General features: G+C 43.8%; 1 long non-coding RNA gene across 1 annotated transcript; it reads left to right on the top strand.

Moving 5' to 3' along the window:
* The first annotated feature begins 3,928 nt into the window (after positions 1–3,928).
* Positions 3,929–5,760, top strand: LOC146391389 (uncharacterized). Its single transcript, XR_014799928.1, has 2 exons — positions 3,929–5,199; positions 5,367–5,760. It is a non-coding gene; the product is annotated as an uncharacterized LOC146391389 (long non-coding RNA).
* Positions 5,761–7,684: the final 1,924 nt, after the last annotated feature.

Genomic DNA, 7,684 nt, shown 5'->3' with positions numbered 1-7,684 from the left:
TATGAAAGCAACCTGAAGGACCAAGAAATTTAATCATTAGATGATTTGTTGGAGGTTGAAGGAGCTAATGGACAGCAAGTTCCATATTTTGGCTATGTGGAAATAGATATCACTTTCCCCAAAGAGTTTGTAGGAGAGGAGATTGAGATTTCTACTTTGGCCCTTGTGGTTCCAAACATGAGAGAAAATGCCCAAGAGCAAATTCTCATTGGCACCAATACACTAGATGTGTTGTACTCAAGTGTTGCTACTCACATGAATGAATTTGGCCTACCTGTCCAGTATGGCTACCGAGCAGTCCTCAAAGCCTTGGAGCTTAGGCACAGACAGCAACCAAATGGCAAGCTGGGCCAAGTAAAACTGTCTGGGGGGAAATCCGAGACGATTCCTGCTGGACGGACTGTTGCTTTAGAAGGGGTAGCCCTTGTTGGGAGCTCCTCTAATGAAAAGTGGGCCTTGGTAGAGCAACCAACAACACCTTCCATGCCTGGTGGCCTACTGGTAGCGAATTGTTTAGTCACATTGCCTAAGAAAAGGGCGAGCACATTGGCAGTGATAGTCAAAAATGAAACCGCCCATGATGTGACGATCACACCAACAACAGTGATCGCTGAACTCAGTGCTGTTCAACAAATAGTAGCACATAAGTCTGACACAAATGTACCTGACTCTGTCAAAGACAAGAACAATTCTAGTCCAGATTTACAGTTTGACTTTGGAGATTCTCCTTTGTCAGCTGACTGGAAGGAAAGAGTAACACAAACATTGAAGTCAATGCCAGAAGTGTTTGCTCACCATGACCTCGACTTTGGTCATGTAGGTCAGGTCAAGCATCACATCAGACTTCATGACCAGACACCTTTTAAGCAGAGAGCCCGGCCAATACACCCACAGGATGTTGATGCCGTGAGAAAACATTTAAGGGAGCTGTTGGATGCAGGCGTGATTCGCGAATCTAAGTCTCCTTTTGCGTCCCCTATTGTGGTGGTCCGGAAGCGTGATGACTCCATCCGTCTCTGCATCGATTACCGCAAATTGAACTCACAGACAATCAAGGACGCCTATGCCCTTCCCAATCTTGAAGAGGCTTTTTCAGCTCTCACAGGCTCAAAGTGGTTTTCGGTTTTAGACTTGAAATCCGGCTACTACCAAATTGAAATGGAGGAGGCCGATAAGGAGAAGACAGCATTCGTGTGTCCCTTGGGATTTTATGAATTTAATAGAATGCCGCAAGGAGTCACAAATGCCCCCAGCACCTTCCAGCGCTGCATGGAGCGTTGCATGGGTGATCTGAACCTGAAAGAGGTGTTAGTTTTTATTGATGACCTTATCATTTTTTCAGACACAGTTGAAGAGCATGAGAGGCGCCTTCTGCATGTTCTGAATCGCCTGAAGGAATATGGTCTCAAACTTTCACCAGAGAAGTGTAAGTTCTTTCAGTCTTCTGTCCGATATCTAGGCCATATTGTTTCTCAGAACGGAGTTGAGACTGATCCAGAGAAAACTAGTGCCCTGAAAACCTGGCCAAAGCCATCTAACCTAAAAGAACTGAGGTCCTTCCTTGGGTTCAGCGGTTACTATCGCAGGTTTATTCAGGATTTCTCCAGAATTGTGAAGCCGCTGAATGAGCTAACAGCCGGATATCCTCCAACCTGCAAGAACAAGGAAAGAAAGGCTAATGTCAAGTACCGCAATCCTAAAGAACCATTTGGTGAGCGCTGGGCTGCTTCTTGTCAACAGGCTTTTGACACCATAATCGAGTGGCTCACTTCAACACCTGTCCTGGGTTTTGCTAATCCTAAACTTCCCTAACTGCTCCACACAGATGCGAGTACGACTGGGTTAGGTGCAGCCTTATACCAAGAGCAAGATGGTGAGCTTAAGGCTATAGCATTTGCAAGCAGAGGGTTGTCTAGAAGTGAAGCTAAGTATCCAGCACATAAGTTGGAGTTCCTAGCCCTTAAGTGGGCTGTCACAGAAAAGTTTAGTGACTACCTTTATGGGGATAGTTTCACTGTGGTCACTGATAGCAACCCCCTTACATACATTCTAACCTCTGCCAAGCTTGATGCAACTAGTTATAGATGGCTGTCTGCGCTCTCCACCTACTCATTCAAGCTGCAGTATAGGGCTGGAAAACAGAATGTGGACGCAGATGCATTATCACGAAGGCCACATGGTGGACTCATAGATGATCATATCTCAGTGAAGGAGAAGGAGAGGATCTGTAAGTTCACTGCCAACCACCTCTCAGAAACGGAAACCTCAGAGGTCATTCAGCCAGAGGTGATCAAAGCTATCTGTGAGCGGCATGACATCTATTTTGCTGGTGAAGGTTCTGAGTGCTCTGATCACTCAGTTGCTTTGGTTGAGTCCCTAGCACTCAGTCCTGAAGCCCTGCCACCTTGCTTCCAAGGGAATGACAGTCATGGGCTGCCAGTTATCCCCTTTTTCTCATTTGCTAAAATCTCAGAGAAACAGCAAGCAGACGCAAGCATCAGTAAAATAATTACTCAGTTGGAAAGTGGTGAGACACCTCCACCTCAAGTGAGAAAGGAGCTCCCTGAGTATGGACTCTTGTTGAGAGAATGGAATCGGCTGGAGCTCAAGAATGGAGTCTTGTTTCGCAAGAGACAGGGAGTGATGGGAGTGACTCATCAACTTGTCTTACCAAGAGAACTGAGAGATATGGTACTTGAAAGTCTACACGACGACATGGGCCATCTTGGTGTTGAACGCACCCTTGATCTAGTGAGAGCTAGATTTTATTGGCCTAAAATGTCCTCAGTGGTTGAAGAAAAGATTAAGACTTGTGATCGCTGCGTAAAAAGAAAAACGCCACCAGAGAGAGCAGCCCCAATGGTTTCAATAGCGACCACCAGACCATTGGAATTAGTCTGCATGGACTTTCTGAGTGTGGAACCAGATCAAAGTAATACCAAGGACATATTAGTAATAACGGATCATTTTACTAAGTATGCCCTCGCAATACCAACGCCAAACCAAAAGGCGACTACCGTGGCTAAGTGTCTGTGGGAACATTTTATATCACATTATGGGTTCCCTGAAAAACTCCATAGTGATCAGGGCCCCGATTTTGAGTCCCGTACCATTAAGGAGCTGTGTGAAATGGCAGGAATCCGGAAGACACGGACAACCCCGTACCATCCAAGGGGTAACCCTGTGGAGCGTTTTAACAGAACGCTGCTGCAGATGCTGGGCACTCTAAATAATAAGGACAAGTCCCGTTGGAGAGACTATGTTAAGCCTCTTGTGCATGCATACAACTGCACAAAGCATGAAGCCACAGGGTTTGCACCTTATGAGCTTATGTTCGGGAGACAGCCAAGACTCCCTGTGGACTTAGCTTTCGGGCTTCCTGTTGATCCTCTGCCATTGTCTCATTCACAGTATGTGCAAGGCCTGAAGAACCGCCTGAAAGAGAGTTATGAGCTTTCGAGCAGAAATGCTAAGAAATCTGCAGAGCGTAACAAAACTAGGTTCGACCAGAGAGTTACAGGGTCTAGCCTTGAACCAGGGGATCGAGTGCTAGTTCGAAATGTGAGACTGAGGGGAAAGCACAAGCTAGCAGACAAATGGGAGGCAGATGTGTATGTAGTTGTGTCACATGCTAATGACCTTCCCGTGTATACAGTGCGTCCTGAGGCTGGAAATGGTCCTTTGCGCACTTTACACAGGGACCTCCTGTTGCCCTGTGGGTTTCTGCCCGTGAGTGCTCCTGAAACCCCAGTACCACCAACAGTGCGAAGGCCAAGAACCTGTCAAAACCCAGGTTATGTAAACGAATGCTTTGATGATCTCATGTCAGACGATGAAGAAGTGTATCCTTCAAGGGTTGTACTTTTGGATCCAGCTGCCTCCACCTTAATGCCCAAGGTTGACCACGTGTCATCCGACAATCCACCAGAGCAGCGCGTTACTGACAGCGTGATCCCTCTTAGCAGAGCAGTTGTTCCCGGAGCAGTTTCAGATGAAATTGAGGTGGAAATTCCCATAGAAGCAGGGGAGGAACCCCCAGCCACAAGCTCACCTCAGGTCAACTTTCTTGACCTTGAAGAGCCAGGAAGAACGGGAGGTGATGAAAGTGGATCTTCTGGGAAGGATAGTGAGATTTCAGTGCCCCTCATTTCACCTGTTGGGGAATCTCAGCTGCTTGACATTGAAGGTACACAAGATGTTCCTGAAACTGATGACATAGCTAATTTAACCCACATAAAAGAGCCATCAGAGGGGTTAGATGAGGCCGTCAGATGTTCAAACAGGCAGCGAAGTCGACCAAAGAGACTCCATTATGCTGAACTTGGAAACCCTTTGATAGAGGTGGTTCAGTCACTTTTTCATGGTCTGGGTGCTGCTATAATAAGGTCAATGGATGCTGCAGAACCGTTATGGTACGATCAAACCACCATCCCTCCTGTCGACACAGTAACAACACAGCCGCAGAGAAGGTGCACGGGGACGTGCCACCCTTCAGTGGGGGAGGGTGTAACCCTGGAGAGTTACTAAGGGTTTTAGTGTGGTATGAGTGATGTTAGTATTTTGAGTTCACTGTTAAGTTTTATTAAGTTAAATTATTTTGTTGAGAATTAATAAAATAGAAGATGTCTATAATGTCCTGATGGTCCTTGAAGTATACAGGGGGAATTACCGCCTCCTGCCGTTCACTGCGTAGCAGCTACGGATATCAGGAGAGAGGGAGAGGAAGAAAGGTCCGGTTTTTCCAAGTGGAAAACGTGGTTGTTTTATTCAGTCGGATTGTACGGTGGAAATAAACTATCTGGAAATTGTTGTTAACCAGAAAGGAGTTTGTAACTGCTTGGATTCTTCTGGGTGAGTTAATTTGTTGTGAACAAGAATATTGTGAGTTTAAGCCACTAACGATGACATGCTAGCGGCTATCGCGGCTATTGCTATTAGCCATGTGGCTGTACATGTGTGATTGTAAGGATTTAACTGTATGTTAGAGTTTGTTAGCTTCCTATGACGATGCATGTAAAGATTGTAAGTTATATGTATGCTGTAGATGTTGATATGTTCCAATATCAATCCTTAATTGTGTTCATTGTGAGGTGAATACAGTTTAAAGAAAATGGGGTTATCTTTCTTTGTAGTTGTGCTACAACGCTTCACCATCGCCATTTTGAAGCTCCAGGGGAGCCCATTTTATTGGTTACTTTGGTAAGAAGTTATCATTGTCTATGTTTTGGAATATTCTGTCGTTCTTTCTGTATACTGGAAAGGTAAAATGCAGATTTGTTAGTATGTATGAACGAAACATAAGAAAGGATATATGTATAAATGACTAAATATAGATTTTTGAATGTTATTCTGACTGTGTTATACAGGTCAGGTTTTTTTACTTGGGAGTACAGTTCAGTGATGATCCAGTCCAAAGATGGCGAGCCACCCCTCCAGGATCCTTGAGATGATTGCTTTAAGAAGAGAACTAAATTCTTTGGACGAACCGTGAACTGTACAAACTCTACTTAAGTGGTAGGACAGATTTGCACGTCATTCCTCCTTTGCACATCCTGCAAAGAGAATCCTCATTGCTGGACTCACACTTAAGGGTGTCGGCTGACACGAGAGAGAGAGACTGAGTCAAATCCCCCGGGGTTGTGTGTGTTTTGTTTATTATTTTCCATGACTTGGGCCCAATTTTTCCTTTCATGTGCTGTTATTGTTCTCATTGTATGTATGTGAGATTCTTTAATTGTGAATACAAATTGATCAAACCAAGTTCTCAGAGCGTTTCATTAGTCATCCACTCTGCTCCAGTAGTCGAACCTCAGCTATTGGCCCAACACACAGGTAACCATTTAAATCTGTATCCCAAGTGTTGAAAGGGGTGTTACAAAAGAGATCTCTCTGTGAACCTTTAATTCATCACCCTCTTGTGGCAGCAGCTGGCTACTGTTATTTGCACATGTGCATTGTGGTTTTTTATCCCGTTATAATTTAATACAAAACCCTTTAATTAAATTAGTGAGTTAAAGTAATATGTGAAATATTAGTGTTAGGTAAGTCCCAGAGTTCAGTTTATTGGACATTAGCTACATTTAACGAGAAGATATGAGATCCAAATATATGCTTATGTCAACACATGTTCATTTTGATGAAGTTTAGTGAGCAAATTTGAATCATCACAACAACCAAAATGTTAGCAACACATCATAAGTCATGTGGGAGCTGGGGGGGGATGTCATGTGACAACCAGTTTGGCTTCCAGAATCGTGACATCACACCCATTTAGAATCTTACCACCACTTTGGTCCTTTGATCCTTTGATCCTAAAACCTATAAGTAGGGGTGAGACGCAACAACTTTTAGTTCGTTGTTCGCAGCATTTACGTTCGCAGCATTGAAACGTTCGAGAGAGAAACCTTTCAAAACAATAGGATCCTTTTCAGAGCGACTTTTTACACTTTCCAGCATGTCTCTGAAAAAACACACAAGACAAGAAAAAGTACAGCCCAGCTCTTCTCTTCTGGCTCAAGAAGACAACATTCGAGTTCAGAAGATGTGCTTGGAAGAAATGCATGAGGAAAATCTCATGAACAAGCAACACCCGGCCCAGGCAGAGAGTTTTTTTAAGCAACAAAAGGAGATTATCTTCCTCAGAGAAGAAAATGAGAGAAAGACTGCTGAAGTAGATAAATTGCTCAGCCAGCTTCTTGAAAAGGAAGATATTCAGAAGGAGAAAGAAATGGAACTCCTAGACATGCGTGGAAGGAACTTTGAGCTCAAAGCAAAGCTTGATAAAGCAATAGAAAAACTCAAAGAAATCCTCCAGCAGAAGAAAAATGAGAAAGACAAGGACAAAAAGGATCGGGAGCTGCAATTAAAGCTTGATGAAGCTCTGCTAAAAAATACCGAAATCCTCCAAGAGAAGAAACGGCAGGAAATAGAACTCCAAAACTTGGGGATAAAATACAAAGCATTGCTTCAAGAGAAAAAGCAACAACCGATCAAACAGAAAGAAAGCAAGCTTGAAAGCGAGCTGAAAACAAAGCTTGATAAAGCACTGCAAAGAAATGACCAGATTCTTCAAGAAAAAGAACAACTGGAAATAAACCAGAGAGACATGCGGTGCCAACTCCAAAGCATGGAGAAAAAATGCAGAGTCCTGGAAGTAAAACTTGATAAAACTGCAGTGCACAAGCAGAAATATCAAGAGCTGCTTAAAGAGAAAGAACAACAGGACATAAAGCAGAAAGAAGACAAACGTTTACTCCTGGACTTTGAGAGAGAAAACCAAAAGCTGCAAGAACTTTACAAGAAAATGAACTACAAAGCAACTGAGATGGAAGGAGAGAAGGAGAAACTGCAAAAACAGTGCTCAGCGATGCAGAGTCAGCTCAATGACATGCTGACAAAAAACACCGAACTCGAGGAACTTTCCAACAACTTGAAGTGCAAAAACACTGAGGTGCAGCTGCTAAAGCAGCAGCTCGAGAAAACAAATGAAGACCTGCAGTGCAAACTTCAAGAAACCGAGAGGAAAAGTCAGCAGTTAGAAGACACTCACAACAAATTACAAGAGTGTTATACAGAGATGCAGGAGGCAAAGGTAATGCAGGAGGAAACATCTAAAGAGTTGAAAGGAAGGCTTGAAGACAAACAAGCCGAATTAGAAGAAGTGGAGAAAACATGCAGGAGACTT

The sequence above is a fragment of the Perissodus microlepis genome, chromosome 3 (assembly GCF_051167445.1).
Source record: "Perissodus microlepis isolate ML-2025 ecotype Zambia chromosome 3, ASM5116744v1, whole genome shotgun sequence".
Lineage (NCBI taxonomy): Eukaryota > Metazoa > Chordata > Actinopteri > Cichliformes > Cichlidae > Perissodus > Perissodus microlepis.
This window is presented reverse-complemented; position numbering and strand designations above follow the sequence as displayed.